Raw genomic sequence first — 8,346 nt, 5'->3', positions numbered from 1 at the left:
TGCACTACTGAAAATCTGAATATTAAATATTAGCAAATATGTACACCCCAATGGAACCACCTTTTCTCACCCTATCATTCAAACCAGATCAAATCAACCCCACCGACACTCCCCGAGGCTCAATTCCAGCAGGGAGGGACGCCTAGACCAGAGAGAGAAGGCAGAGATTGGACTGAACTCTGCTGGAAAGGTAGGCCTCAGGCAGGTGAACGTATAGGGAAAGGGCATTCCAAACAAATGCTTGAGCAAAACCCAGGAGGCAGAAAATGGCAGGAAATGTTCAGGCACAGACGAGAAGCCTGGGAACGTGAATGGCTGTACCCGCAGACAATGCTGGAAAGTTTCGGGTGGGGCTCAAAGGAGCCCGCCAGACCGCCGGACCTCATGGAGAACGCAGTGGGGAGCCGCAGTGAGCTGGTGAGCAGCGGTGTGACTTTCCCAGAGCCGTGTTTTGGAAACGTCTCCCAGGCCACAGAGTGGAGTGTGGATCACATTCTTAGATCGATCTCCCTGGAGTCGTAACGCGGCCCTCTGGAAGGCTCAAGACTGAAGGCTGCTCAGGAGTTGCCGCACCTCTGTATCTGTGCACACACGCTGCCTGCCATTTACCAGCTGCCCTCTCTGGCCTCAGTTTTCTCATCTATAAAATAGGCATAACGATAGCACACAGCATGGATGTTGTCATTGCTCTGACAATTGGGGAGAATTGGCTGGAGTGCCTGATTCAGTGTCTGGCATGTAGCAGATAGTGAAAGGCAGCTGCCCTCACAATCAGACCACACCATTCCCTTTGTTCCGTCCGAAGAAATCAAACCAGCCTCTCAAAAATCTAGGTGAGATTTCACTTTTGAGGACCCCGATAGACTTATCCCTCCCTCCGCTGGGCTCACCTAGCTCTGGACTCATACTGGTAATGTAACATCAGTGTACCATGTGTCAGTTTCTCACATTATCTATCTGCCCTCCCTCCCCCCAACTTTGTGTTCCTATCCCAGACATTTAGTGGACCTGGGTCAATTTTTGTGACTTGGCTCAAGGTTGCATAAAAAGGGAAATAACATCAGAAGAAGAGGAGGAAGAGAAGGAAGAAGAGGAAGCAGCATATTTAGGGGCACTTAGCTAAGTTCTTCACGTGCATTATATTATGACTCCTCGTGTCCACCCTTAAGATAGGCGTATCAGACAGGATGGGCTAGTTTATGCTGCAGTAACAAACATCCCAACATTTCAGTGGTTTAAAACAGTAAAGATGCATTTCTCTCTCACGCCACGTGAACACTATAGATCACCTGGAGGGTTCTGAGCTACGCTGTCCTCACCCAGGGACCCAGGCTGAAGGAAGCTTCTATCAACATCATTGTTCACAATCACCATGGCAGCCAGAAGGGGATTTGAGGGTTCACACCTTAGCGCTCATTGTTGCTACCCGGAAGCGGCACATATCAATCACATTTCATTGGCCAAAGCGGGTCACTTGGCCACACTCACTTCAAGGTGGTATTGTGAAGCGTCATCCTGCCAGGCTCGTGTTCCTAACTCTGCGTCATGAAGGCCACACAAGGTGGGTGAGGGCCATCCCCAGCTGTGCTAACAGCCACTCGCAGCTGGGCCACCCAAAGCCCCCTTGGCAAAGAATCCACCTCTCCCCCATCCAAAGGGTGCCCATCTCTCTCCTCTCCCGGAGACTCCTTCTCCTCCACAGCATCAACACACAAGAATCTGGGTCAGTCTTTATCTTCCAGTGAAACTGCACTCTTTGAGGAATCAGCCTTGACTTTGGTTAGACATGAAAATCACAACCATATTTCATATCCAACACCGAGACACTGTGGGTCCGGCAGGGAGCACGGGAAGGAATGCGATTCCAACCATTGGGGTTGGAGTGTGATTTATGACCAAATAATTACATGCTCTCTGCGGGCTGGGATCACACACTTGAGTTTGTACCACAAGGAGAGTCTGCCCTATGCATTTCCCGGAGCCCATGACCTGTTTTTTCCATCATCGCTTGCAACGGGGCTTGTGCAGGCTCTGAACGCAAGTCTGCCATGGCACATGTGTGTGTAATTGTGTAAGTGTGTGAAACAGCGAGCCAGAAAGAAGGCTGTAGGGCTAGTGAGCACAGCCCTGTTGGTGCCGAGGAGAAGGAAGGACAGGTCTCCATCTGGCTTCCGACCCAGATTTTTAAAAAGCCTTCCACACCCAAATGTGTGCTAAGCCTGGCTCCCTATGAGAAGTAGCAACTAGAATTGCCCTCAACCACAGGCGGACTTCATTCTGCTCCACGGGCCACAGTCAGGCACAGGGGTGAGGTTAGGGGCAGAAACAAGCAGAGTTTCAGGCAGACGAAGCAGAGCAAAAGTTCAAAGTCGGACACCGGTGAGAGTCGGCGGGCAAACGGGGGACAAGAGGCGATGCTGCTGAGGGGCAGGATGGTAGCACGGGGGGTACACAGGCTCTGGGGCTGTGCCACTTACCAGCTGGGTGACCTGGGCAACTATCCAGCCTCTCGAAGCCTCAGCTTCCTCCACTGGAAACTGAGGCCAACGAGCAACCCCCGTCATGAGGCTATTTCGGGTAAGTGAGCTCACGCGCGAAGCCAGCACGGGCCTGGGTCCCAGGTGGTGCGCAGTAGACAAGGCCCTAACGTGCTCCCGCTCTCCGGCCGTGGTGTGGGTGGGGCCTGGTGAGAAATCCTCCCTCCCTCGCTGCCCCAACCTGTGTGAGCTGCAGGATGGGGAGAATCAGGTCCAGAGGGAAACCAGTTACCTAGTGAGCAGAGGCCCAAGAAGAGCTCCCCTTGCCTTTGCTGTCCTTCTCATCCCTTACTGTTCATCTCTCAAAACGCTGCTGGCCGCTAGCTGGTTTCCAGGGCCCTGCTGGGCGGAAGGGGGGGAGAGGGGTCTGGAGGCAGAAGAAGAAATTCTAGAGCCTGCCCTTTAGAGCAAAGAGTCTAACTGGGAGGGGGGAGGGAGTAGCCACTATCCCCCTGCAGAGTTTTCTGACTAGCCAGAAAACAAGGACTAGAAACCATGGTTTGGGTCAGGAAGGAGCTGGAGCCTGAAGGATGGAGAGGAAGAGTGTGGAGGCGCGAGGGACGTGTGCGCAGCAGGCACAGCCGGAAGAAAGGCCTGGAGGGGTTCACGGGGAGCAGTCAGGTGGCAAATGAGGGACCCCGGAGATAGGAGCAGTAGGCTGGGCTGTGAGCGGTGGGGCTGTCCGACCTCAGGAATTATGGTGAGGATAAACAGAGGGCTCTGGAGTTTTGTTTGGTCAGGATGAGGAGTACAGCCGAAGCACCTAGAGACAGGTGCCTCGCAGACAACACAGGTGTTGGGGAATGCGGGATGCTGAGTTCACAGCCCCCAGGTGCAGACAGGGGAAGGGCAAGTCTCTCTGGATGGGATCCCCACCGCCTTGACCATCCCGCAGCCAGGCTCTGGCTGTGTTGACAAACGTGCCCTTCCCCTGGCCACAGGGGCTAAGATGTGGCATTGTTCAGCTGGAAGTGACTCACAGAGCTTTTCCTTCCTTCTCTTCCTCTCCACTCTGCTTGCCCGACACCTTGCGGATTCTCTGTTTCTCACACACACGCACACGCACACACGCACGCACCTTTCAGAATCCATGAACTAGAAGTAAGGGACCTCCATCCAGCCTCTGGCAGGGAGGGGAGGGGCGTAGCTCAGGGTTCTGGGGCATGTGTGCACCTGGGAGTGTGGGTCTCTATGCAAGTGCACATGGGCGTTCTAGAGCCTCTGAGGAGCTGAGTCTCTGAATTTGTGAGCTCATCTGTGTGGCTGAGATCAGGAGGGGCTGTCTGTGAAGGAAGCTGTGGCACATACGGGTCTCTGAGGTCGTGGGTGGAGCAAAGTTTCCGTGGGCGGGGGCTCTGTGCGTTCATCGCTGCGGGGACCGGCACGGGTGTATGTGTTGTGTGTCTGTACCAGAGCGGCAGGGCGTCGGTGCCCGAGGAGTGTCAGCAAGGATATCCGAGTCGTGGAGGATGTGGGTGTCGGGGTGGAGGAAGTGCTGTCTGTGTCTGTGCGGGCGTTGGGGGTGTCTGTACCTGGGCACCCAGCTGTGCCCATGCCTCTGCAGGATGTGAAATAACCTGGGTTTGTGACTAAGGCCCGTGATGTTCCCTCCATTTACATTTCCCTCAGCCTGGACAGAGGGTAGGAGGCAAACCCGAGTCAGCGATGGTGGCCGTGGTCTGAGAGGTGTCACATTCACAGGGGGTCTTCAGGGGGTAGGGAAAGGAGTGAAGACAGGGCCTTGCTCCCTCCCTCCCTCCCCGGGGGGCCACCCACCATGCAGAGCCCAGCAGAGAGAAGGGGTGCCAGGAACACAGGGCACCACGGCCAGGCAGGGCTCAGTTCAGGCACCGCAGGGAGGTCGCCCCTCCACCAGCACGTGGGTCTGTCCCCCACTTTGAGCCCCCCACCTGACCCTGCTCCCAGCTAGACTGCAAACCCCAGAAGGCTGGGCCTCTTCTCCTCAGTCTCTCCGTATATAAAAGGAGGCCGACGATTTCTACAGAAAGGGGTTACCTGCACCCTGGCTGAGCCTGGAGTCATGGGCACAGGGAGCAGAGCTCAGCAATCATGCGCCCTTCCTCCCCTCCTCCCGGCCTCCAGAGAACCGGTTCAATCGGACCCTACCTTTGGGGGCGGGGGTGCAGGTCCTTGGGCCAACCCTAGGGGGCACCGACAGGCAGGCAGCACCGGGCCTGCACCTGTCAATGGAATAATGGGCCAAAGGCCTGGGGGAGGGGGAGAGGGGCTTGAGGATCTGTGTGAATGGGGGACGGAAGTTCAGTGGGGCCTGACGGGAGGGCTTGTCTGTGAGATGTGTGACTTCTGTCGCCCACTGGCCGTCGCAAGAGCAGCGGGGGCCCCTCAGAACTCAGTCCCAGGCTCACAAGGACTGCGCTCCGTGGAGGGGATGGTCAGGTTGTCCCTGGATGCTTGATGAAGCCCCACTCTTCATGGGATGTGGGGGAGAGGGTGATGCGGGATAACTGGGCTCTGCCTGCTTTCCCTCTCTGCCTCAGGTCTCACCAGGGCAATGCCCTCCCCCTAGAACCCCTCAGAGAGAGGAAAGTCCCCCATCTCAGCCCCAGGAGAAGGCAGCAGTCAGGGTGAGGGGACCATCCCCCAGCACAGGCCCTGGAAGGAAGGGTCACCTGGGGGACTCTGGTTTTCCAAATCTGGCTGCTTCTCCTGGGATTTACCCCCATGAACGGCCCCCCACGCCGGTGGGGGTAAAGCCACGCCCCTCCACCCCATGTGACCAGGCTCCCTGGGTGCTCGCAACTGCCAGGAGGGAGAAGGCTCCAGGGCCGCTTCTGAATTCTGGGGGGTGGTGACTGTCCACGGAGGTGCTGCCTTCCTCCGGCACTGCCCATCCATAAAGGGCATTTGTGCCCGGGCAACACCGCCCACCTGGGGCTGGGGGCAGGGGCTGCTGCGAACACAGCGCCACAGTGAAAGCGGGACAAACGCGCCTGTGTGCGCCCTGGCCGAGGTGCCGGAGGAAGCGCGTTCGGGCCCAAGTGTTAATAGGCCTCCTTCCTGCCCTGCCCATGCCAGCTCCCCGGTGCTCATCCCCTCTCCCCCGAAATGCCCGCTTCCGCTCAAGTCCCGGCACACTCCCTCCGCGTCCCTGGCCGCAGATCTGTCCTGCTTTGACAAACATCCCTCTCACTCAGCCTTTGAGTTTGTGGCTTTCCCGCGTGCCTTCCCTACATGTGGTTGGGAACCAACGCGCTGGTCCCCAAGAGCAGAGGCCGGGCCTGGGGTGGAGGAGGCATGGGGGCCTGGCCTGGCCAAGCAACGGGGAGGGGAGACTGGAATCCGGCGTCAGGGAGATAAGGGCCGGCCAGGGAACAGCGCACGAGGGGCGCTCTCCGAGTTCTGTCCCGGAGGAGGACAGGTGAGGGGAGGTCCAGGCCCCCATTCCCGAAGGGGTCAGCATCAGCCCACGTGGTGGCAACAAGCAACTGCAAGAAGACAAGCAGGGGGTACTTGTGGGTTTGTTTTTATTTGTGTTTTAAAATGGAACATTTATTAAGCACCGACTGTGTGTGCCTTGTGTCAAGGAAGTCCATGAATTCAGGATCTCATTTAATCCTCACGAAACTCACCAGTACCATCACTCCCGTTTTTACAGATGACAAAATTGGGGCCCAGAGAGGTTAAGTACCATGTGCCCAGGCCACAGAGCTGGTCAGTGGCGGAGCGAGGATTCCAGCCCAGGCAGCATCCACGTGTTGAAGAAAAGCCGCCACACTATTTGCATTCTTGCCACTGTTGGGCTTCTGTATCTGTATCTGAGCCTGAGACTGACCGTTAAGGTGTTCCTGAGTCCCTGGGTCAGCCGCAGGAGGGCCAAGGAAGAACCGTTCAATCCCCGGGCTACCTGTGCCCTCAGAGACTAGGGCACCATGGGAGCCTCAAACTCCCTTAGGTATCATCACCATCTAGAAGCTGACATCTCCCCATAAGGGGACACATTTTCAAATTTATGTAGAAGCTGTTGAATAAAACCCACACTCATTTAAAAGTGTTACTGAATGCATATTTGCTTATGGTCATTTGTATTTTTTTCTCAACCATAGGATTTTTAAAGCATGACTGCTATCACGTGAAGCAGGGAGCTGGTGTGCAAAATGTTTCAATTCTATAAAAGAGTGTTTGTATTTAAAAAAAGTTCAGAAACCACTTTACAGACTAAGACACGGATGCCCTGAGAGGTAGCATGCCCTGGCCAAGTTTCAGAGCAAGCTGGGGCCCAGGAAGGGTACTAGAAGCAGGGTGGGGCTCCCTTTCTGTCTGGTCAGGGCAGCCCCAAACATCTCATCAAAGAAGGGAGCCTGCCCAGGGCTGCAGGGGTGGACCCTGGGGCATACAATCCAGTGGGGCACGGAGCTTGAGGGATGAAGGGGCTGGGAGAAATTCAGGGGCTTCACCTCTCTCCCAGAGAGCGGGGACAATTCCAGGCAGCAAGAAAGAGCCCCAGCCTTACCTGTCGTTTCTTCTCGGAGCCTCTTCCTAAGGCTGGCATTGCAGGTCCTGCTGCGGCAAAAGCCAGCTTCGTACGGACTAGCAGGAAGATGGGAGGGGGCTTTCAGTGGGGAATTTCCCCCTACTCCACACACCTGGGCCAAGGGATAGACCACGCTCTCTTCCCCAAAGGAAGGAAGCAAAGGAAAGACATTTCTGGAGCAGTCATCGTGTTTTTACAGGTTAGCATTTTCTTTTGTTTTTAACCTCAACCATCCTGTAAAGCAGACCTGCCAACTCCCACTGTTACAGATGCACCTCAGAGAGGTGAAAAGCTTTTAAAAGGCAGAGCCAGCACCTAAACTTGATCCCACACCATGGTGCCTGATCTGTGTTCTGCAGGGTGGGGATGCAGGCCGGAGCTGCTGGGGGGGGGGGGAGGGGGAAAGTGAGGCCCACTTCCCCCGCCCCAGCGAACATCCTCTCTGCCTGCCTTTGTTCACAAAACCGAAAAAGTGATGATGGTTTTCCTTCCTCTCTTTAAGAAAACAACAGAATCAAAACAAACAGAGAAGGGGAACTCCCTCCTGTAGCTTTTGCCAGAAATAAAAGGAAGAAATAGTTCCAGTCCAGCCCTAGGCCGGCTACCCGGACAGGGTGTGGGAGGGGAAGAGAGAGCACCCCTCTTGAAAACCCAAGCTCCAGCATCCCTCACCTCGTGGTCCTGATCCAACCCTTCCCCCACCTGTCACCTCACCACACACACACACACACACACACACACACACACACACACACACAGACACACACACACACAGCTGAGGCAGCTGAAACTTCCCAGAGGGCTTTAGTAAGTCCTAAGGAAAGACAAAAAGGAAATAAACACATACACACCCCGCAAAACGCAAACCAACACTGGACACATCCCATGGTCAGGTCCCACTCAGGGCTCCCAGGCCCTGCCCCGTTTCTCTCTTCTGAGCTACCTGCACTGACGTCTCTAGAGGGCAGTGATACCTCACAGGGTTCCTTTCTTTCTAGAGTCAGGCTTGCCTATACCTTAGCGGCCACAACAGTCAAAGTCTGCAGTAGGCTTCGGTTCATGGTACTGCAGGACACCCACCCATCCTTACCCTGGCCAGAGCCCTCCCATTCATTCCCTGGTTCAGCTTGCAGTTCCAGATGTCTTGTGCTGATAAGCTCATTTGGGATGACTGACAGCTTCAGAGATCTGCCCCCTGCATACAGGGTGGCGGCCTTAAAGGCTCAGCAGTGTCATCCTCACCAAGGGACTTGGTCTCACAGAACTGGCCCGTCGGTCAGCTTCACTCTTTGACAG

The 8,346-nt window shown here is 55.7% G+C and overlaps 2 long non-coding RNA genes across 3 annotated transcripts; one reads left to right on the top strand and one right to left on the bottom strand.

The window, feature by feature from the left end:
• Nucleotides 1–208: 208 nt before the first annotated feature.
• On the bottom strand, nucleotides 209–7,638 carry LOC117307901 (uncharacterized). 2 transcript variants are annotated; one of them, XR_012325719.1, is made up of 2 exons: nucleotides 7,030–7,638; nucleotides 209–640 (listed from the first exon to the last, which is right to left on the bottom strand). It is a non-coding gene; the product is annotated as an uncharacterized lncRNA (long non-coding RNA). The 2 variants fall into 2 exon arrangements; XR_004521824.1 differs by lacking the exon at nucleotides 7,030–7,638 and adding an exon at nucleotides 2,478–2,676.
• On the top strand, nucleotides 1,996–6,584 carry LOC141276344 (uncharacterized). The gene is made up of 2 exons (XR_012325718.1): nucleotides 1,996–2,577; nucleotides 6,175–6,584. It is a non-coding gene; the product is annotated as an uncharacterized lncRNA (long non-coding RNA).
• Nucleotides 7,639–8,346: the final 708 nt, after the last annotated feature.

Source organism: Tursiops truncatus, chromosome 14, assembly GCF_011762595.2.
Source record: "Tursiops truncatus isolate mTurTru1 chromosome 14, mTurTru1.mat.Y, whole genome shotgun sequence".
NCBI classification, from domain to species: Eukaryota; Metazoa; Chordata; class Mammalia; order Artiodactyla; family Delphinidae; genus Tursiops; species Tursiops truncatus.
Note: the sequence above shows the minus strand (reverse complement) of the source record. Positions and strands in the feature narration are given on the sequence as shown.